The 24527-nt window shown below is 41.2% G+C and overlaps 1 pseudogene; it reads right to left on the bottom strand.

Annotated features, from left to right (window-relative positions):
• The window catches only part of LOC138827627 (chromodomain Y-like protein), a 105102-nt pseudogene that overhangs the window by 80137 nt on the left and 438 nt on the right, over nucleotides 1–24527 (bottom strand).

Raw genomic sequence — 24527 nt, 5'->3', positions numbered from 1 at the left:
ACCACTTGAACCACAGCTCACCTTTCATCTTTTTTAGTAGTTTAGTGGAGAGAAGAGTCTCACAGACTTTCCTGCCTGGGCTGGCTTCAAGCTGCCATCCTAAGAGCTCAGCTTCTTACGTAGCTAGGATTGCTGGTATAAGACATTGGGACCTACTAAGGATGTTTTTGTGTGTGCTTTGTGTGTGTGTGTGTGTGTGTGTGTGTGTGTGTGTGTGTGTGTGTGTTTGTGAATTTACCGGGGCTTGAACTCAGAGCCTAGGTGGTATCCTTTAGCTTGTTTACATAAGATTGGTGCTCTACCACTTGAACTACAGTACACTTCAGCTCCCAGAAGACCCTGACTATGTGGAGAGCATAAAGCTCAAACCTGATCATATTTCTTCGACCTCAGGGTAGGATATGACTCCTCTGCAGCCTGGAGGAGTAGGGGTGGAGTAGGAGTGGTAACTGTAGATGGGTGCTAGGCTGGTAGAGAGGTACTCTGTCTTTTGCCAAGAAGGATAGTGATAGCTCAAGCTCTCATTTTCCTAGCTATTCAGGAGGCTGAGATCTGGGCCAGGAGGGGCAAAAGCTGCAAGATGGCACGGCAGGTAATGCCCGCTCATGCAGGGATCACAAGAGTGCAAATCTGTCAGGCACACCTCGGGGGAGGGGATATTGAGTTGGGCTCATGAAAGATTTGTGTGCTTACAAATCCACAGCCAGCTAGCTGCTACTTCTAGCAGCAACCTGGAGTTCCAGGACTCAGAGCCCTTCTTTCCTCACCAGTGTTTGGGGGCAAATGAAGGTCTGCAATCATGGGCCAACTACAAAGGAGCATTTGTAGTGTTCTTTTCCTTGGTCCTGTGGCCCCATGCATGGATGGAGGGGCGGGTTCCCTGGAACTTACTGCCTTGGCCCAGACCCCTCAGCCCAAGAAGGACTTAGGGAGAAACCACATGATCTGGCTTGAGAGTTTACTATGACTATGCCTCAGGACTTCCCCCAGTTCTGACTCAGCTCATCATTACCACCTTCCTGTGTGTGTGGGTGCATCTTGGTACTAGGGCTTGAACTCAGGTCCTGGGCTCTGTCCCTCAGTTTTTTTCATTCAAGGCTAGCACTCTACCACTTGAGTCCCAGAAGAATATGTCTCACCAGGCTCACTTTTTTTTTTTTTTTTGCCGGTCATCAGGCTTGAACTCAGGGTCTGGGCATGCTCCTGAGCTTCTTTTGCTCAAGGCTAGCCACAGTGCCACTTTTGGCTTTCTCTGTTTCTGTGGTACTGAGAAATCGAACCCAGAGCTTTGTGCGTGCTAGGTAAGCACTCTACCGCTAAGCCACATTCGCAGCCCAAGGCTGAATTGTAACAAGAGTTATGAGGGTGGGATTTATTGGCTTACCCCATTTGGCATAGAAATCGCTGACTATTTCATATCTTTGCCGAGATTTGGGACCAGTCTGTGACTCGGCAATGAGGAATGATGAATGAATGAGAGCCACCAGGCCCCACAGTTCTAGGCTCACATACTACAGAAGGATAGATAATATAGATCCAGAACCTTCGACCATTCCTACAGCCTAGGAACTCTGAGGGCTTGTCCCAGCTTGCCCAAGTTGGGTGGGCTGAGCATGGACATCCTGCTGAATGCCCATCATCCATCCATACACAGAGACATGGAGTTACTGCTGCCTTTTTTTGGACAGGGGGCAGGTCTGGGGTTGAACTATGAACCTAGGCCCTGTCCCTGAGTTCCTTTTGCTCAAGGGCAGTACTCTGCAACTTGAGTCATGATCCCACTCATGTTTTTTTTTTTCCCTGTGATCTCTTAGAAATAAGTGTCGCCTACTTTCCTGCCCTGGCTGAATTCAAGTTGGCATTCTCTACATCTGAGCCTCCTGAGGAGCTAGGATTACAGGCAGAAGCCGCTGACACCTAGCTTTCTTTTCTTGTTCTTTTTTAACCATGACAATCTGAAATCTTCACTGTGTCATTCCAATGGTTTACATACGATGTAAACTACCCTGGAGTTCGATTGCTAGGATTGCCACCCACAAATGGAGGGAGATCCTGACAAACTCATTCCAATTCGTGTGAATTCTAATGAAATATTATAAAAGTAATAATTAAATTTGCAGTTAATTCATGATTCTATTTTAGAATGCCACACAAATATTATTGGATTTATATCTTCCATTCTAGCACCATGGTATGATTCCCCTAATTGAAGGATTTTGACTAATTTTTAAGTAATGTGTATATAAGTATTCAACCATGATACTTCATTAAATGGTGGCATAATGTAATAACTAATAATCGATAATTATATATATATAATTTAATATCATCACATTCCCTCTCAGTATATATCTATATCTATATACATATATATACACACACACACATATATACATATACATATCTATTAATGTATATATTGGGCACTACTGTGGCTTGATCAAAGGTCTTCAGAACTTCCTGGCAGCTCTGTTTTCTGGAGGCTGGTGTGCTAAGACTGTGACCCCATTTATGGATTGGGCATTGTAGGCCATGAGTTGAAATCCCAGCATGGCCAAATATTTATTCGTGGAGTAAGAAGCCAACTTTGACACATTTTTTTTCCTTTTGTGTGAAAGTCCTGGGTCTCAGTATAATGTATAATCCATATGCAAATATAATCTAGGTGATATGATGTAATAAATGAAGTGTTATATGTGTAACAATACTAAATAAATAAGGGTAGTAAACGTCATATGCAGTAAACCCATGTATGTAAATAGATCTCACATATGAATATTATTTTTTCCAGTGCTGAGGCTTGAATTCAGGCCCCGGGACCTGATTTGAATTTCTTATCTTCAAGGACAATGCCACAGATTTACCCAGGCCCTGAGTTAAAATCCCAGGCCTGCCAGAAAAATGGTGTAAATTCCAAGCCAGGGCCTTATTATTTATTTTTTTATTTTATTTTATTTTATTTTATTTTATTTTATTTTATTTTTTTGGCCAAGCACTTAGGTCTTGGCACCTCTGCCACAGCTGACTCTGGGATCCTAGGACCCGAGTTCAAATCTGGGGCTGGCAAAAAAAAAAAAAAAAAATAAGGAGAAGGATAAAACTGAGAAGTTCAAGGAGGTGGTTTTACTAATTTTTTTCCTTTGTGTTGTAACCATCCTGGGTCTAAATGACAAGGCCCAGAAAGTGCAAATGACCTTGCATTGCTGATGTTTGGCGGGCTATTAGGGAAGCCATAGCCAAAACTGGCAACCTAGGCCTGGAGGTCAAATCCCAGGACTGCCACTAATGAATGGTGGGAGGTTCAAAGAAATACATTCCAATGATACATCCGTACAAATGGAATGTTATGAAAGCAACAATTAAATTAGAAGTTAGTGTATGATTTTCATATTATAAGATTATACACAATTATACTACATTAACTAATTTTCAATTACTACTTTATTATGTATTCAATCATGATACTTAAAAAAGGAAGGAATAATTTAGTTGCCAATAGTAGTAATATCATATATGCAATTTCATAATATACAGGCATCACTCTTGTTTTATACATATACATCTATCTATCTATCTATCTATCTATCTATTTATCTATCTATCTATCTATCTATCTATCTATCTACCAATCTACACATTTATTTGTTTATAAACTTGTCACTCCTGGGGCTCAGTGGTAGAGTGCTCCCTAGTACATACAAAGCCCTGGTTTCTATTCCTCACTACCACATGCACAGAAAAATTCAGAAGTCGTGCTGTCGCTCAAGCAGTTGAGCACTAGCTTTGAGCATAAAAGCTTAGGGACTGTGTCTAGACACTTACTCAAGACCCAAGACTGGCACCAAAGAAAAGAATGTTCTGAGCACAATGATATAAGGATAGGACTGCAAATACCTCACCACAGAGCAAGCTGGCAGTCTGGTGTTGAGAGCTTCCATCTAACCTGACTTAGCCAGAGATAAACCACTGCAACCCAGCTCCATGGAACCAGATGCTACTGGCTCATTCACTCCTGTCATCTAAGATACCCGGGGTCTGAGATCTGACACTGGTGGGTTTAAAACCCAGCCCTGGCAGGAAGTCTGAGAAACTCTGAGCTGTGGCTCAAAGTGTTAGAGCTGTAGCCTTGAGCTAAAGATCTTAGGACAGTAGCCCCAACTTTGAGTGCAATCCCCATGGCTAACTCCCCCCCCACACACAAAACTCCCCACCACTTTAAACCATTAGATGTGAACTTTGTGCAGTTTGTGACATGTTTCTGAAAGAATGGTGATACTGATGAAAACACCCTAATTCTAATGACAGCTTGTGGGATACAGCTATGTGATGAGAACTTCATGATGTATTTTGTGCTGAGTCCTTCACAGGGTGCATTCTTTCATCTGGTCCTTGTAAGAGCTCCACAAGTAAGATGATTGTGCACATGAGAAAGTTGAGGCTCAAATATGTCCCCATGTCAGGGCCAAAATTATGTATGTATTGAACTCTAATGAGTTTTCTCCTGGATTATTTTTCTCGGTTGTGAATGTTGAACTCAGGGTCTAGGCACTGACCCTTCCCTATTGGGCTCATGGCTAGTGCCCTATCATGTAGAGCCAAGGACCCTAGGTATCTGTAGCTGAGGTCTGTCATCCTGCCTACTCAGGAAGCTGAGATCTGAGGATCTGGGTTCAAAACTATCCCGGACACAAAAGGTCCCATGAGACTATTATCTCCTACTCACCACTTAGCAACTTGAAGTGGAAGCCAGCACTGCTGACTCGTGCCTGTCATCCTAGCTACTCAGGAGTCAGAGAGCTGAGGATCACATTCCAAACCAGCCTGGGCAGGAAATTCCTTGAGATAGTTATCTCCAGTGAACCACCAGAAAGCCTGAAGGAGTGCTGTAGCTCAAGTGGTAGAGCTTGAGCTGAAGAGCTCAGAGACATCACCCAGGCCTGCCATGGGAGGTGGCACAAATGAAAACTTCCTGTCAAAACACAGCACTGGGGAGAGAAAGACCTTGGGGTACAAAGAGACCTTTTTCTCCTGGACTTCAGAGCCCACCCATATTCATCCTCACCAATTGCCCCCAGATGAATTGTTACAAAGCTGTACAGGAGTGAGGCTTTTTGTCTGCCTGTTCCAGCAATGAGGCAGACTTCCTCCAGCAGCCTGGGGTGCACAGAAACATTCAGGCTACACTGGGAACAGTGAGGGGAGCCCCGGCACATGCACTGTTTTGAAAGCCCTCTCTGTGCTATGAAATCATTCTATTCAAAGCAAATTTCCTAGCTGGGTGCTTTTCTTCATAGAGAATCTGGATGTTCACCAATAGAAATACGTGCATTCATACACAGACACATGGAGTTACTGGCTCTTTTTTTGTGTTGCAGGTCCTGAGGCTTGAACTGTGAACCTAGACATTTTCCCTGAGCTCTTTTTGCTCAAGGAAGCATTTTATTGTGCCTTAAACCATGATTACTCTAGGCTGGGGTGCAGCTTTTACACCCACAGATGATCCAGGGATCCTAGGACCCAAGTTCAACTCCCAGCACTGGTAAAAAAAATCAAACCAACACAAATTTAGGAGGAAAAAACCAGGAGGTTTTACATAACTGTTTTACCTTGTTTCCTTTGCACTGTGACCATCCTGGGTCTCAATGACTTGGCTTGAAAATTGAACGTGACCTTGCATGACTGAAGGCTGGTGGGCTGTTAGTGAAGCTCAACTCACACACCTAGGCCCTGAGTTGGATTCTGGGACTGGCACCTACACACTGCTGAAGATCCTAGGAAAATTGTTCCATGTATAGGAACACTAATAGGATGTTTGAAATGTACTAATTGAATTACTGATTAGCTAGTCATTCTATAAGTTTGTATGCAATAAAAACAGGTCATTGATTAATTTAATATTTATTAAGTTTTGTACTGTGATTAATTAATGGAGGCATAATTTTAGACCAAATAATTGGTAGTAGTAGAATATATAAAAGTAAGATATAGACATCACTTTATATAGAGTTATACACTAGAATCTACATAAATGTCTATCTGTCTCTGCATACATTTATGGATGCATATACATACGTAAATACACACATACACTGAAATCTACACATCTATGTGTTTATATAGTGGCCACTCCTAGGGCTTGATCTCAGGTCCTCAAAGTTGCCCGATAACTTCACTTGCATCAGACTGGTGTGCTAATATTGACCCATTCATAAAGTGGGCCTTCTAGGCCCAGAGTTCAAATCACAGAACTGCCAAAAACTTAATCCTGATGGAAGAAGCCAATTGTCCCACTTGTTTTCCTAATTGGTGAAAATCCGGGGTCTCAGGAATGATGTCTAATACACAGGCAAATCTATGTCCTATGTAATAGGATGTAAAAAATATTATATGTGTAATCATACTCACTAAAATATATAATAAATAAAACAAAATAAAATGAATAACTACACTAACTGCAATATGCAGTAAACATGTGTATGTAAATATAAATCATGTATTTAAAATGTATACGAGTGCTAGGACTTGAATTCAGGCTCTGGAGACAGGCCTGACTTTCTTGTCTTCCAGCATGATGACCTCCCCCTTCCCCCACAATGCTGCAGATTTACCCAGACCCTGAGTTCAAATCCCAGGCCTGGCAGAAAAAAATGGCATGAATTCCAAGCCAAGGAGCCTCAAAAAATATTTTAGATATTTTAATGTATGTATGTATGCATATATGTATGTATGTATGTATGTATGTATGTATGTATGTATGTATGTATGTATGTATATATGTATGCATTTTTATTTTGTCAAGCACAGGGCTTGGACTCAGGTCGCAGCAACTCTGCCTCAGCTTCAATCACTCTAGGCTAGGGTGCAGCCACTGGACCCACAGCCAAACCTGGGTTCCTGGGCCCCAAAGGCTGACAGGAAAAAAAAAAAAAAAAAAAAAAAAAAACACTAGAAAAAAAAAACTCGGCAACTTGCATACGGCTGCAAGTTTTACATTTGTTTTCTTTGCAAGGTGACCTTCCTGGGTCTGAATGACACAGTTGAAAAGTGTTAGTAACCTAGCATTGCTGAAGGCTGGCGGGCTATCAGGGAAGCCATAGGCCAACATGGCAACATAGGCCCTGGGTGGGAAGCCCGGTCCTGACCCTTACCAATGGTGGGAGATCCTAAAAGTCTCGTTCCTATTCATAGGAATACTGATGGAAGGTTATGAATGTCAAGGTTAGAGTGATTTTAGGAGGCCAATGGAGTTTAATGAATATTTTTGGCACACTAAAAGAATACTATTAATTACATGGATGCAATTATTTTGGGACAGTGGTTGATTTAATTAATAATTCATTAAGGATGAAAACAATATTAATTACATGGAGGCATAATAAGTACCCAAGAATTGGTAGGAATGTAGCATATATAACTGAATATTGTATAGACATCTCTGGCACTCTATAAAGATCTATATTTATTTGTGCACTACCATCTGCATGTTAATCTGTTCTTATTTTTCAAACCCTGGGGCTCGATCTCAGGTGATGGAAACTACTTGTGGGCTCAATATGCACCAGGCTAGCATGCTGACACTCACCCATTCATGAATTGGGCCTTGTAGGCTGTGAGTTCAGATGCCAGCACTCACAAAAATTGAATTGTGGAGTAAAAAGCCCATAGCGACACATGTTTTCCTTTTCTGTGAAAGTCCTGGATGTCAGATGTGAAGTTTCATACACAGGCAAATCTATATCCTCTGTAATAAATGTAATAAATATTCCATGTGTAATAACAGTCAATAAAATAAATGGCAAATAGATGAATGAAACAAAAAATTTAATGAATAGCTACACTAAGCACAATATTGAGTCAACAGATGGGGCTCTATTTCAGGGTCTGGCAACTGGCTAGGAGCTGAATTGGCTGCTGTGCTTACTATCACCCATTCATGAACTTCTAGGCCCTGAATTTAGATCCCAGCACTGCCAAAAGTATAATCTTGGAGTGAGAAGCTAAGCATGACATGTTTTCTTTTTCTTTGAAAGTGCTCAGTGTCAGGTAGGATGTATAATTTGGATGCAAATCTATATGCTATGTAATAGGATGTCATAAATGTAATAAATGTCATAGGTGGAATAATTGTCACTACAATAAATGATAAAGGGTTGAATTAGTGAATCATTCTATATTAAATTAGATGCAACAATTATAGGAAGTATATTAAGTTTTATTAATATTTTATTAAGCATTACCAGAATAAAAAATTACATGGAGACATAATTAAATATCGAATAATAGGTAGTGACACATGATGCATAATTTAATTATATAAGACATCTGTCTCATTCTATAAAGTATGTAAATATATATGTGTATATGTACATATATGATAAACAATAATGGGATATTCAGTAATTATTAATTAATGCTTTATTAATTGTTCAACTGGGACACATCATTAAATGGAGACATAATTTAATATCTAATAATTGGCAGTAATCCCTGCAACTACTGCTGCCTCCTTCTTGCCCTCATCGCTGGCCTGTCAGTGCCAAAAAAGGCCTCCAGGAGAACCCCTCCACCCCTGCACCAATGTGTCCTGTACTTCCAGTGACTCCTGGTGGTCTGTATGATCTACATGACCACAGAAGAGCATGAGGATATATGTTACACACAGACATGAAGAACTAGTATGATGGCTTGACCTTCATGGCCTCTGAAAATGGAGCTTTGACCTGCATAAGTTTTGCTTCACTATGAATTTTCTATTTTCACACTGAACACCATATACTTTCCTTGTGATTCCTTTATTGGTTTTTGTCTTATTCTCTCATAGGCTGATACTATGTCTCTGGTGATGGCACCAGCAGATCCAAGTGGAAAAGGAAGTGGGACATAGAGTACCCATCCTTTTCAAAAGAGTCCACCACAGGTCAGAAGAACAAGTCTTAGGAGAATGGGCACAGCTGATGCTTCCCTCTCTGAAGCATGGCTCAAGTTTGGAGAGGAATTTCAAGACATCTGAAATATTGAATTATTGAAATATTGAATTATCTCCAAGACCAAAGAAACAACCACATCTAGTAATTGAGCTCACAAGTATACCATGGAGATCCAGTGAAAATGATCAATCAGATGAAGATAGGACACTGTTTAAAATACAGAGAAACAATGGGATTGGCACTATTGGCAGGAACAATTTGTGTACAGAAAGAAGATAGGGCCAAGGGAGATGAACTGCAGTTGATTGACTAGAAAATGGACAGTGACAGAGAAGAAACCAGTAAAGGCAGTGAATGTGAAGATGGAGAGGGTGCCATGGAAATTTCAGATGGTGCTTCTAGTGCAAGTAGTTATTCTTTGGCAAGTGATAGTAGGAAACCTGAGCTTCCTAAGGCAGGACCTGACTTTATTGCCTAGCAGGACTAAAAGTGAAGATCCTCCTGCCTCACATTCCAGAGTTCTAGGATTACAGTCATGCATTACCACATTCCTGTTTGAAACATTTAACTTCCATGTTAGATTATTTCTTTTTCACCTGTGGCCTTTATAAGCCTGACTTCGACATTTTTGGACCTTGGCGTGAACATTTGTCTGGATTATGAGGAAACAATAATTATTCCAACAGTTTTCCATATTGAAACACCCACTCCTTGGGTACTTGTCAACTCACTGTGTTCATCTGGCCTGTGTGGAGATTATCCATTCTGCTCTGGTCCTTAAGAGGTCTGCAAGATTCTCAGCTGTGTACTAGAAGAACACAGAGATGGAGAGTTTTAGATAGCAATGAGAAAAAAGAAATTTACTTCACTGAAACTCTATTATTTGCCTTATTTTTGCCTGTCATATTTACCTTGCTCACAGTTTACATTCTTTTATGGTATAATGAAGTAATAACATTTATTTTCCTCAGCATTTAATTTTAATTCTTTGTTTTCATTGAGACAAACTTCTAAGAAAGAACAACTAATCTCATGTTCATTTCCACAAATGGATGTTTTTATTTTCATATTCCCTTGTAAGACAATAATTCTTGGTGTGGCAAGTCAGGAAATAGAAATAGATTAAAATTTTAAACATGATACATTTATTTGTGATGTCAGTAAGCTTTGGAATTTTAGTCACTAAAATGTGTGTGACTACTACGTTTATTCTTGCCCACTCTGGTGAGAGCATCCTTAATTACTAAGTTATTAACAAGTGAATGGATTGCCAGACAAACTTTGAGAGTTGTTGTTTTCTTGGCAGACCATTAAACATTTCTTTAGAGGAAAAAATACCACACTATTTCTGCTCTTCATTGAGTCTACTATACTTCAGTTAATTCATCTGTAACTATTAGCATACAACTGAATGTATTTGCTTTTGGGTTTATTGGAACATTCTAGCAGCCACAAATAAGGGAAACCATGCAGCTTGTGTTCTCTGGGTCTGGATTACTTCCCATAATATAATTCTTTCCCAGTCTTTCCACATTATTACAAATGGTAGTCTATCATGCTCTCTGATGGATGAGTGGGATTTCTCTCTGTTTGTGTGTGTGTGTGTGTGTGTGTGTGTGTGTGTGTGTGTTCATACATACATTTATATATATGTATATATGTACATATACACACATATATATGTATATATATTTATATCTATATACATATATGTATATAAAATGTGGTATACATGTATGTAACCTCATACATATATATATATGTATGTAACCTCATACATACATATATATATATATGTATGTAACCTCATACATACATACATACATATATATATATGTGTGTAACCTCATACATGTATACCACATTTTATTGATCCATTCACCATTTTAGGGTTTTCTGGGTACTGGAAAGTGAGAGACAGGAGCCTTATCCCTCTGTTTGTGGGAAGATATGAACTCTTGTAGCAACAGTCCTGAGCCTTGGTACCCTTTTTTATGGCCTGAAGTGGTAAAAGCTGATCGACAATTTGTTCACTTTTGCAATTCCTGGGGCCTGAACTCAGTGCCTGTGCACTGTCCCTAAGCATTTTTTGCTTAAAGCTAGCATACTAACACTTGAGCCACTGCAACACTTCCAGCTTTTTCTGGATATGTGGTTACTGAAGAATCAAACTCAGGGCTTCATGCATGCTAGGCAAGCACTCTACCACTAGGCCACCTTCCCAACCCAAGGTTTTATTTTTTTAAAAACTAACATGTAAAAGAAACAACTACATGAACAACTGTATTACAGGAAGCAAGCTCCATGACTAGAACCATGACTTCCCTGGCCAGAAACCTGGGAGACCAGGCCTTTGCCACAAGTCTCCTGTGAGGTCAGCTTCCAACCACTGAGCATCATTTCATTGGCCTGAAAGGAAGGAGAGTGTTGAGATGTGAAACATGATGCAAGCAGACAGAGGGAGCCTCATCCCCCAATGTCAACAATGAGGATGGTTACTCTCAAACCCCAGATCCTGTGACACATGTGCTAGTAGACACTAATTATGAATTGTGTAGAGTCATGATCCAATGGACAGATGGGTTGAGCTATTATGAGAAAGACATAACCTCATTCAGAATCATATGGACTCCAAAAATGTGAACTAGAAAAGGTCTACTTTGTGTTTGAGGTTATTGTTTTAACTTCCTTTATCTGCACTCTATCCTCTAAAGCCAGATCCCATGTGTGAACTCTTCATATGCAAGAAAATGAGCCATAAATAAGGCCAAGTAATTGTTAATCTTATGGAAGTGAGCCAGCCATAGAATGGCTGTCTGGGGTTTCTTTTCCTCTCTGAGTTACAAAAAGTGACTTGTTCCTGAGACAGAGCCCATGTTCTAATGGCTAAGCTATTACTGCTGGATATCACATTTCACCATGTGGATATAACTATAAGAGACAAAGCAGCCAGGACTTTGATGTTCCCAAAATTATTGCCATGCTGAGTGAGTCTGACACATGACTTCGAATGACTGCATGAAGGAAGTGAACATTCTTTTGTTTTTACATGTAATAGTGTATAAATCGATACATGCTTATTCACTTTACACTGACTTTAATTTTGTCCCAGGTTTTCATTTTGGTTTCAGAGGAAAGTGTCTGGATTTACCATTCCAACAACAGGCTCCCAGATGCTCATGCAGGGTGAGGAGGGGAGAATGGGTCGAAATGATGACTTCCTTCTGTGTTTCCCTGGCAGTGCTGAAAACCAGACCCAGAGCTTCTGGGCTCCAGGTAAACAAGCAGTGGGTAGAGTCTCCCTTCTCAAGAGATGAAATCTTCATGAAAATTGCCCACAGGACACTACAGTTTCCACTGCTTTTTTACTTCCACGCAGTGCACATAGCACACGAGCTAATGCTGGAGGGCACAGGTATGGCTGACTCACCACCCTTCAAGAGAGGCAAGAAGGATGAACACAGTGGCAGGGGACCTGTTCCTCAGCAGAAAGCCTTGCAAGGTTCTGAACATCACCCTAAGTGAGGCTGGCATTTGAGCACAGTCTTGGACAGGTCATAAGCATCTGAAGAGTGTGGAATGTTCTGCTAATCCACAGGTTGACTAAGCAGCCTCTCCTGGGGGGAAAAGGATCTACTATAAGTAAACATTTATCAGAAATCTCACTAAACCTTGTTCTTTATATTAAGTCAGTTCTTCAAGGCAGACAAGTGAGAGTGGATAAAGGAGAAGGGCCCTAGGACCACTGAATTTTCCCATCTTAGAGCATCATTTTCTTTCCCAACATATAGTAGGGAAGCCACAGCCTAGTCCTGCTAGCCAATAGAAGTATATTCTCAATGGTATATGCCAACATGTTCAGGTCCAGATAACTCAGTGATAGTGGTTCCACTCTGTTCTCTCAGTAACTTCTCTTTTTTGAGATAGGGTCTAATCTAAGTAAGACTTTGGGCTAAGCTACCTTTGTATGCAGATCATAGGCATGTACCACCATGCCTAGTCTCATTACTTCTTTTTTTTTCTGCCCTTTGAAAGTCAGCCAATAGCTCTAACATCTTTCTCTTCCATTACATTCTATTCATGCCCTTATCTGGTTCTCTCCATCTGGTCTAACTGGAGCCATCTGTCTCTAGCCAGCACACTGTCATGGTGGTCCATCTTCCCAGCTAGCTCCATACACATCTGTTTGTTACTAGGGAGTCTTTCCTGACTTGTGCTTTTCACTTTTCCAAATGACTGGATGTGCAAGACAATAAAAGGAGTTCCTGAATTTTGCCAAGAGTGTGAATGACATGACTGATTCAAGGCTGTTAACCATTTTCTTTTCTTTTCTTTTCTTTCTTTTTTTTTTGGTCCGGTTGTAGGGCCTGAACTCTGGGCCTGGGGGCTGTCCCTCAGCTCTTCAGCTCAAGGCTAGTGCTCTACCATTTGAGCCACAGCGCCACTTCCGGCTTTTTTTCTTTTTGCTTATGTGGTGCTGGGGAATCGAACCCAGGGCCTCATGCATGCAAGGCAAGCACTCTACCACTGAACCACCTTCCCAGCCCCCTGTTAACCATTTTCCACTTAAACACACAATCAGTGGGCCAGGATTGGTGGCTCATACCTGTGATCTTAGCTAATAGGTAGGCTTAAATCTGGAGGATGGTGGCTCTGAGACCAGCCTAAGCAGAAAAGTCTTGAGATCCCACCTTCAAAATAATCGCAAAAGAAGGGCTGGAAGTATGGCTTACGGTGAGCATACAATATGAGCAAGAGCTGTCATAGTATAGGTCACCTTGTGCTGCTTGTAGCACAGGTCCTTTAGTCCCAGGTCTGTACTAATAACATCTCTTCAATTCCAACTTTGTGTATGTGTGTGTATGTGTACAACTTCACGTACTCATGCACTTGTTGTGTACACTGATAATATTAAGTTGCACGTGCTTATGTTGCAGAGACTTCAAACCAATTTTTATCTTTCCAAACACAATGAGCCATCAAGAATTCTACCACTGTCAACATTCATTACAAAGATTCCACTTCCAAAATGCCATTTGGTTAGATGGTGTTTACCTATCCATATTTACTTAGTCTTTCCTCTAGTTGACCCTCATCCTCCCATACCATTGCACCTCCACACATTCCCCCAGATTATTGTTTACAATGATCTTAACATTTTCCTGGAAATAAGGATTCTTTAGTGGTAGAATTAGCATTTAATTGCTAGCAAGTCACCTTCTTCAGTAATAACTCACAATGAGCTTAAAGATCTACCCTTAATCAGGTAGGGATAGGTGGACACAGCATAGTAAAATGGACAAAAAAGCATTTGAAAGCCAGGTGGACCGCTATGGGACCTGATGCGATACCATCATGTGCTAAACATGGACATCCCAGGTGAGGGCAGAATACTCTCTTGTACGTGTAGGACTCCTGGATATCAGGAAAGTAGGAGGCTGAGACCTGAGTCCAACCCTTACTCTTCTCAAATTGCTGGCAAAGTTTCAGAAAAACTCAGTAATCTGCCCAAGGAAGGTATGCTAGACTACAGGTGAATAAAGACAGGAGCCTAAAACATGGCATGCAATTTCTGAGAAGACACCTTCATACTTACTAAGAACTTATGAGCTTATAGAAATTGATTTGTTGTGGTCAGACAGTGTGGGTATGCAAACCAAGGAGGGGACTGGCCACTTCCTTACAGTATCATCCTATAGTGACAAGAAGAGGAAAATAACCCCAAATGGGACTGCACTGGTCATCTACTTGATGTCAAAGTATTGGGGCTGAACAGTACTGAGTGTTAACCTGGACTGCTGGTCAGAGAGCTGGAAAAGTAGGGAGTAGGATGTGAATTGAATGATAAATAGAGGGATGGGTTGATGGAAAGAATTGTCAACTGCAACATCACATTCAGATCTACCAGAGATCTCTCATAAAGGGCCAGTACAGTCAACCATATGAACCCATTAGCACTGGTCATTCTTGTTTGCTAGCAATCACTTTCTGACTTATCAGACATATACACACACCAAATGGCCATGGTTTGGTGGACACAGAGGGCTAGAATATAAATGTCAGTAAATGCCTGGCATGTTAGCAGAGAGTATCAAAGTTTAGCCACCCTGCATTGTTCATTCCCAAGATTCTCAGCCTGTTAGGTCCTTGTGGCAAACTCAGTGCTCCAATGGGAAGAGATGCTGCCTCCAGGCCTCCCTTTCTTATCCTCCAGGTCTCAGAAGTCCCCAAAAGGCTGGTCTGGAGGTGTGGGGGAATAATGCAGGCAAAGCCCAAGTGTTGGAGACTCCAATTCATAGCAATGATAGGGTGCTGCAGAGCTCTGGATTGTGTTGTGCCTCCAAGGGAAGGAGGCACTGTTGGCACATGAGTGCATCAGGGCTTCCTGATCCTCCCTGCCCAACAGCAGCTGTTCTGGATTGAGCAGCACACTGGGATGGGGTATGAGGCACCCTGGGGACAAGTACCCACCAGTAGAGGGATGGATAGGGCAGGTAAATCTACAGAGAACAGTGCCAGTACTGGGCAGCTGTGCTCTTTTATCAACTTCTCCACATTTCAGTTTTCAAAAACAACTTAGACTTTAGAGTAAGTTTCAACCTATGGAAAATTTACACAAGTGTGTTTCCCTCACTGCCCTAGCTCTCCCTTGATTCACATGTCATAAAACATGTTAATCAAAGTCAGAACATTTCCACTGAAGCCATATTAGTCATTAAACACAAACCCCGTACCAACCTCAACATTGCCTCCTTCTGCCCTTCTCTCACTCAGGAGTCCATCTGGTCCTGCAGATCGTTGCTCTCCTCCCCTTTGAGGGGCCAAAGTTCCAACTAAACCTCCATCCTTGGCCATCGTGAGGGGTTCTGCTCAGCATTTGCTGTCTTGGTAGGCATAGATTGAGGGATGTCGATGGACTGTTCCTCTTTGGCAGGAGCCTACAGAGCAACAGATGCTGCAGCAATCTCAGTGAATCACACTGGGGCACCGAGGTCACCATGCTTAACCTTGTTCATGGTACTCGTGTTAGAACTCAGAGTATTGTACTTGCTAGGTAGGTGAGCTATATGCCTATTTTGTGCTGGTCATTTTTTAGTTATGGTCTTGCTTCCTATCCAGGTACATGCCTGGGCCTGGACTCACCTATTTTAAGCTTCCTGTTGTAGTGAAGTTGATATTAATTGATAGCTTAAGAGGAGATGTCACCCAGTTTTTGGCTTGGGCTGGCCCTGAATAATGATCATCCAAATCTCAGCATCTTAAATAGTTAGGATTACACATGTGACTCCCAGCTCCAATGTGCCTTCCTTCTCAACCCTACCAACTCAGCAGTGACTGACAGCTTCCTCTCCTCAGTTACTCTTACCCTCTGGAATTTCAGAGAGGAGACACACATTTTCTTCTTCATTGTACTCTAATTGCTCCCAAGATTGCCTGAAATTGTACTATCTCCCCTCATTGTAGGCTCCCCAAGGAAGTAATACCCTTGGATACTGGATATTTCTACATGAGGAAGTAAACTTAGCTGTGAACCCCAAAGGGAGATCCTGTTACTTCAGCTGTGGGCTGTCAGTTCCTTCCGCAACTCCCTCAGCTACAGTCATTTTCCATGACACAATGGTCTTCCTGAACTCCCCACACTGATGGGTACAAAGACAGCATCATGCCAATTGGCCAGGTCAAACTATGGGACACTCAGTGGTGGAGCTGGAGGAGTTGCACTTGTCCCCTATCCAATCTGACATCCAGTCCCTCTCTTCAACAGAATTCAATCTTTGTGGATTCTCCTCTCTGCCAACACTCTCAGTCTGTCTCTAGAACTAAGGAACAAGGTATATGTAATTGAGAAAACACAAACACAATCTCTCATCATGAATGGACCAATTTAAATAGTGAAAAAATGAGCCACAAAATTATACTGAACCCCTCTCCCTGCTTCTTTTATTTGTGCAAGTTTGCTCCCTAATTGCTTTTGTGTGTTTGTTGGGGAAGGTGTGTGGGTACGGGTGCAGGGGATATTGTGTATAATAGGACTTGAACTCAGGGCCTTTGGCTCTTAACCTAGCTCTTTTTTGTTCAAAGCTGGCACTCTACCATTCCAGCCACTGATCCCTAGTGGCTTTTTCCAGGCTAATTGCAATAAGAATCTCTTGGGTTTCTCTGCCTACAATGGCTTCAAACTGCAATTCTGGTATCAGCCTCCCAAAAGGCTAGTGTGTGAGCCACTAGTGCATGGCCTCCCACTGCCACATTAAAAGGGCAGATTTTAAAGTGAAGTAAAAGAAAATTCTTGATTGAAAACTGGGTATCAGTGTGATTTAGGTAAATCTGGAGGCTCCTCATGGGAGGAAAGGCCTTCTCCTGGGAAGTATTACAGCACTACATGAACCAAGTGGGTTTGATGAAATGTCCCCAGAGAACACACAAGATACCCTGAGTGAAACAACACCCAAAGCACAGGTTCTTAGGACATTGTCTAAAATAAGTTTTTAACCAAGGTGCTCACAGATGTGCCTCCCATATCCATGGGAAAGATATCAGTAGAGCAGCCATCTGGATTCTGTCCTATGGGGGTACAAGGTGTTTGGAACCAAGCCTTTTCCTTAGTCCAAACCACATCACAAAGAGGCCATGTGGATGCTCCTAGTCCAATGGCTGGGCCTTTTACTGCTACAAAATTAGGCTTCTTAAACTGGATGAAAGTATTTACTAAGTTTCTAAAGTTAAAAAAGTACACAGGGAAAAGTAAAAACATTGCATATGTGAGCAGATGACAAAAATCTATTCTAGATTGGAAGTTGCCAAGCAGAAACTATGCAAATCATAAAAATTAAGATTTCTTAAAAAGCCTCCTCCCAGAAAAGGTAGACTGTGGATCTACCTGCTGCAGGTTGTAAAGGCTTACCTACAGCCTGGATATTACACAGGTGTCGCTGCTACCACCAGTTGTAGGTGACATAGCCAGAAGGGCTTTCATATTTACAGTGGCTCTTGGCCACTCTGACTATTGCATATAGCATTTCCAACTTTCTCTCATTGAAGACCCAAGGATCATACTGACTTTAGGGAGTTCTTGTATCCAAGAAAAGGGAAAATTCAGAGTGAACTTGGCACTAAGATTGTCTGGTACTGACTGAAGGGTTATTGACTAAGGGATATAACCTGCCCCTGCAAGAAGACTTTACACATTGAATTGGAAACACGTATTTTCTTAGGTCTTATAAACTGGACTAAATTAACTTATGGACATGGAGATAAGCTAATTTAAGACATAAGGTTGGAAATAAAGATCAGCAAGCATCTCAATGCCTGTATCCCATTATGTGTTGTTGGATGCTATTGCCACAGGAAATTGGAGAGCAAAGCAGACATGGGAGAGGGAGGCCTTTGCAGGGGACAAGAACTTGCCATAAAACACAACCAATGCTGTGCTGGAGTTTGTTTTATAGGCTTTGTAGTTCCAGGGAGGTTGATGCTATACTATATAGGGAATCTGCTTCTTCCTCCCCACCATACAGCTGATTCTGTTTTCAGAGGTAGTCTCTTGTTCTGATTTCACAGAGTAGATCAAAGCATAAACTTATACCTACATACATATAAAGTGATTTTGTATAGGTAGTTTGAGCCTGACCATTGAAGAATAACTAAAACTTTTCATATACAGAGTTCTAAGCCAGAGCTTGACTGACAACAGCTATTGAGGCACTTCCTACTAGTTCCTCATCCTCTGAATACTATCAAGATGGAATATAGTGCTGCATCTCCCCTCCCCCTCCCTCCCCCCCCCACCCCTGTGCAAGTCCTGCAGTTGAATTCAGGGTCTTCTGCTTAGTTGGCTGGCACTTGAATACTTGAGTCACACTTTCAGTACTGTTTGTACTAATCATTGGAGGCTCAATTTTAACAGACTTTTCTAATTGATCTGGTCTTAACACAAATCCTCTGGATGTATCTCAGACTTTTGAGTAGCTAGAATTACAGATGTGAGTCACTGCTTCCAGCTAGATTATATTGTAAGGAGGGAGGTTGGGAGGTTTGTAAGGAACACAGGAGAACAGGGCTTGCAGATGCAGATTCCAGCAATTGGTGTGAGGTGTAGTCCATTAGGTGAGGCCAACCTCATCTCAGCCTTGCCAATTGCCCCCAAGGTAAGTAATGTTTTGCATTATGCAAGAATTGATCCTTTAAAAGAATAAGCCACACTAATATCTAAGGTTTCTAAATGAGATGGCCCAAGGCATTATTTGAAAGCTCACAATGGAGTTTAACGATAAAGCTGTGGTACATGAAAACATAAGAATAAAAAAACTGTCCATGATTCCATGCTTCTCCCATGATATATTTGTACATACATAAAAAATTCTCATCTCAAGCCCAAAGAAACACAGGTCCCATGGTTTCCCTTATTTGCAATGACTAGTATATGTCTGAGACAAGCAGAAATGTTCAGAGGAGTTGATGTTAGGTGAAATGAATCCCAAGATAAGGACTCATATTTTTTCTTTCTTGCTATTGTTTTAAACATATTTATAAGATGATTGCTTTGTGTTTTTTTATGTCCCTCCTCCTCAGTATAATCCCTGTTTTCACTGTATTTGATGTTGCTATAATTTGTGGAGGGGAAGGGAAAAAAACAAATTGTTTAAACAGGGATACAGGTGAACCCATTGCAACAATGAGATGTACAAGATGTTATGTCGAAAAATGAATTTTACAACTCTGGCGTGGTATGGGGAGGGAGATGGGAAGGGATGGTAAGGGAAACAAAGGTGGAGGGAACAATGCTTGATAAGAAATGTACTCATTTGGGCTGGGAAGGTGGCTCAGTGGTACAGAGCTTGCCTTGCATGCATGAGGCCCTGGGTTTGATTCCTCAGCACCACAGAAGCAGAAATAAAAAGCTGGAAGTGGTGCTGTGGCTCAAGTGGTTGAGCGCTAGCCTTGAGGTGAAATGCTGAGGGACAGCGACCAGGCCCAGAGTTCAGGCCCACGACCGGACTCCCCACCCCCCAAAAAAGAAATGTACTCATTACCTTGCTCGTGTAATTGTAACCCCTCTGTACTACATTTTCAAGATTAAAAAAAATTCTGGTTTCAAAGTCTTTGAGGAAAATCAATACCAGGATTTCAATAGGATTGATACATTGTTTTATAACTGGAATTTCAATTTTTGCCTGGAATGATAATAATGTCAAATGAAATTATGTCTCTATTTCAGAGGTCCATGCTAAATTCATCAGCAGCCCTGCTCAGAGGAAGGGTGCAATGATGATGTGTAAACTCATTTGTAAACATGAGTTGAACAGAAACTCAGTTTGTTAAAACACAGCCACCCACCAAATCTTTGTAGAAATAACCTGTCAGGAGAGACCTCTCCAGTCCACAAAGCTGTACCATCATGTACTAGCAGTGTGGCTAGTGGTAGGAGATCATGATGGACCTAAAGAGGAAATGTGTACAGTTTTGTTAAGTATACATGCGGTTGTGTTTGCTAGCCATGGGGCTTGAACATAGGGCCTGTGCACTGTCTCTGAGCCTCTTTGTGCTCAAGGCTAGTGTTCTACCAACTAAATCCCAACACCACTTCCAGCTTTTTCTTAGTAGTTTATTGGAGATAAGAGTCTCATGGACTTTCTTGTCTCAGCTGGCTTCAAACTACAATCCTCAGATTTCAGCACCCTGAGTAGCTAGGATTACAGGCATGAACCAGCAGGCTCCTGGTTTTTATACTTATCTTTTAAAACTTAATATTAAAGCCCATAAACATTAATAGGTGTACAATGCAGCATACTCAATTTGTATTTGTTCCCACTGGATTATCTGTGAACTGAGTTAAAGGCTGTCTTAGATATGGAAGGAAAGGAAAGATTTTCCACAAAGTTAGTTTTTGAAGACATTATTATTCAATAGAATTCCTTCTGAGAAGACACTTGACAAGATCAGATGTTAGGTCACACCCTCATGGAAGGGTGTAGGAATTGTCTGGGGAAACCAGGCAACAAAATTTGAATTAGGAGGTAGTGTGCTTCCTTCCTCAGCTTACTCAACTTTATTATCTGAAGAAGAAAGGAATGAGTAGGAAGAGGTCAAGTTCTAGGGCCAGTTTATGGGTTTGTTTTGTTCTCTCTCCAAATCCTGTAATATAGGAGTGCTGTGTAATAGCCTCTTCCTTTGGAAAGTCTGCACATTATCTCACTCTATCATGAGAGGAGACCTCACTTCTGTGGAGATAAGCTTGCTCTTGGGTCCTTCAGACACATAGTATGCAGACATCAAAAGTCCAATGCTATAAAGGGAACCCAAAATACTCAGTTTTATCAATGATGTAAGGGCCATTTCATGACAATGAATCTGCAAACTGGGTATCATCAATTCCAATAGTGGAAATAGCAGCCCTGGACAGTGGATGATGGGATGATGTAAGATGTTAATTGATCTCCATTCTGACTTCCCTTTCCTTCCATTCTGAATATTTGCCACAATGAAGATCTTTGCCTCAAAAAGTTTAAGGAATTTGAGTCATGATACCACAGAAACAAGCAAAAATACAATACATAGAAAGATTGTTTTGTGTAATGTCCCTCATAGGCATATAAAGTTAATTTAAATAAACTGAGTAAGAGAAAGATTAAGTGAAACTGCTTTAAATAAGTAGTTTTTTCTGATTCTCCCATATTCCATTAAGCAAAATTATTGCTGATAAAAATACATTTACTCAAAGCAGCAGCAATGCAGGTTTAACAGAAGCACAATGTTTCAGTTTCCTATAATATCAGCTGAGCCTTCTGTGGAATCCAGGAGAAGGACATGGCATTGGGAGGCTGGGAGAAGTAATAGGAGTGAGGATCTGATGAAAACAAGCATCTAAAATCACCTAAAAGTGCAAGAGATGAGGTTTCTACTTAAATATCTGTATCTATCTTTTCTCTTTCTCTAATCCCAGTACTACAAGCCTCAGCCACTGTCAAGGGCAGAGACTGGACACCTGAGGAGGGAGAAGACTGGAGAGCAGCAAGATTGGTAAGAAAAGCTCTAAGATGCATAAGAGAGGACTCAGGAGGTCTCACAGAAGATGTACAAAGTCACCACTGAAGACAATGGTATGTGTGTGTGTTTGTGTGTATGTGTGTGCATGTGTGTGTGTGTGTGTGTGTGTGTGTGTGTGTGTGTGTGTGTGTGTAAAAAGTGAGGCTTAAAGACATGCAACATATCCTGAACTATGATTTAACAATGAGCAGTGTCTACACTTTGATATGAGGTTCTGATAGTCTAGAGCAGAATTATGTCCACTGATGAAGGTTTATAATTTCAAGTCAAGTAAGAAGGCAATGCCTTCTAGCACCACATCTGAGAACTCAGAATAATAATGGGATTATAATATTTCAAACCATAGGTATGTTATTTTGGGGAATAACAGAGATGGGGGGGACTGAGATCCAAGGCTAGTCTAGGCAAAGTTTTAGCAAGCAGACCTTATCTCAACAAATTATTCTGGCTAGGTGGTTCATTCCTGAAATCCCAGCTCTGTGGGAGGTGTATGTGAGGGAAGAGCAAAGCCCAAAAATTACTTAAAATACTTAAAGCAAGAAGGGGGCAGGAGGTGTGGTAGAATGCATGCCTAGCATGTATGAGGCTTTGAGTCCAATCAAACCATAGTACTATTAAAACAACCCAACAGATGAAGATGTGTTCATTAGCTGATTCAGCTTTTTTCCTCTCTACTAGAAATATTTAGAATTCGGGGAAGCATAGGAGAAGTGTACAGCACAAGTACCATGCAGCTGTACATTATCTATACAGCACTCTTATCCAACATGCCGAGCACTTGCTGGGTTTCAGTTGTTGGCCTCTGATAAGCAGTCATTAATGTCAGACTCATAGAAAGAGCAGATGAGTTAATTGAGTCAACTGACTTAAATGACTGACATTGAAGCCTATGCAGGGCTGTGATCTTCAGTTCTAGTACTTGGAAAACTAACCCCAACCCCGATGCAAACACATTGGCTCTGCAAACCTGATTGCATCTGCCATCTTGGTGCCTTTTCTCTTTCTATCATCTGTGAGATGGTCTATGAAGTAAATTAAGTCCAGGCCACAATAGAAGATGCTGCCGGGTGCACTGAGATAGACCTGCTGTCATTGGCAGTGGCTGTTTTCAGGGCACTCAGGACTTCTTTTATCACCGGGAAGTCACCATAAGTTCCAATGATAAGGACCACTTTGGGTACAGACTACTATAAGCATTTTAAAGACCCCTCTGTATGGTATTTTCACAATAATAATCATAATAATAAAAAGAAAGCCTTTGTTTCTCTGAAGGTTACAAGAAATGGGTATTTCTGCAGTTTGAACAGCAGGTGGCACTTTTAACTACTTTACAAGTGAGTCCAGTCTGTTGTTTTTGTTATTGTTGTTGCTGATTTAGCTTAGGATAGAAACCTAAGTGATATGGTGAGAGGGCAAAAAATCATTTAAAATGATCTTGGAAACATTAAAAAACCTCACCAGTGAAGAGCTTGAAGTCTAAAAATGTACCAAAAATCAAGCCCTGAACTGCTTGTTCTGTATGAGTGTAGCTAGCACACAGACCTTCTGTAGGTAGCTTTCCTTGTCTGGAACAACCTACTCAAGCTGTGTACAAAGGAAAAGAAACAACACTAGAACTTAAAATTTGGAAATGCCCAGTGCAAGTTGAGATGTATGCATTTCCAGAGCCTTCCTAGCACTAGGGGCTTTTGAACAACAATCTCTTCAACAACAATCTCCTTGGCCTTTGCAAGCTGCCTTTTCAGGTATTAGTCAATATGCATGCATAGAAAGCCCCCTTGCTGTGTGCTCTGCCACAACACTAAGACCATCAGTGTTGTAGGATGATAGGGAAACTTCTCCCAGGACAGAATGCAGCCATTGTTATGTTTAGCAAATAATTAACCTGTCAAACTGGGCACCAGTGGCCCTTGACTGTAAACCTAGCTACTCAGGAGGCAGAGATCTGAGTATGCCAGTAAAAAACCAGCTTGGGCAGGAAAGGCCTTGAGACACTTATCTCCAAGAAACCACCAGAAAACTGGAAGTGGCACTGTGGCTCAAGTGATAGAAAGCTAGACTTGAGTTGAAGAACAGAGAGACAGCCCCTAGGCCTAGATTTCAAGTCCCATGACCAACAAAATAAAGAAAAAGAAAGAAAGAAAGAAAGAAAGAAAGAAAGAAAGAAAGAAAGAAAGAAAGAAAGAAAGAAAGAAAGAAAGAAAGAAAGAAAGAAAGGAAGAAAGGAAGAAAGGAAGAAAGAAAGGAAGGAAGGAAGGCAGGAAGGAAGGAAGGAAGGAAGGAAGAAAGAAAGAAAGAAAGAAAGAAAGAAAGAAAGAAAGAAAGAAAGAAAGAAAGAAAGAAAGAAAGAAAGAAAGAAAGAAAGCAAGAAAGCAAGAAAGAAAGAACCTGTCATGATGAGAGATATGGCAAAGCTCAAGCCTTTGCAGATAAAGACATACTAACCTGGGAGATGGCTCAAAAACAGAGGCACTGTTACCTTCTCCTGGTAAGAACCAAAGCTCCCACTGGAGCCCATACCATTAGAATAGAGCAGATCCCCAGCACATGCCT

Source organism: Dipodomys merriami, unplaced genomic scaffold (genome assembly GCF_024711535.1).
Source record: "Dipodomys merriami isolate MVZ:Mamm:240054 unplaced genomic scaffold, mDipMer1.0.p SCAF_159, whole genome shotgun sequence".
NCBI classification, from domain to species: Eukaryota; Metazoa; Chordata; class Mammalia; order Rodentia; family Heteromyidae; genus Dipodomys; species Dipodomys merriami.
Note: the sequence above shows the minus strand (reverse complement) of the source record. Positions and strands in the feature narration are given on the sequence as shown.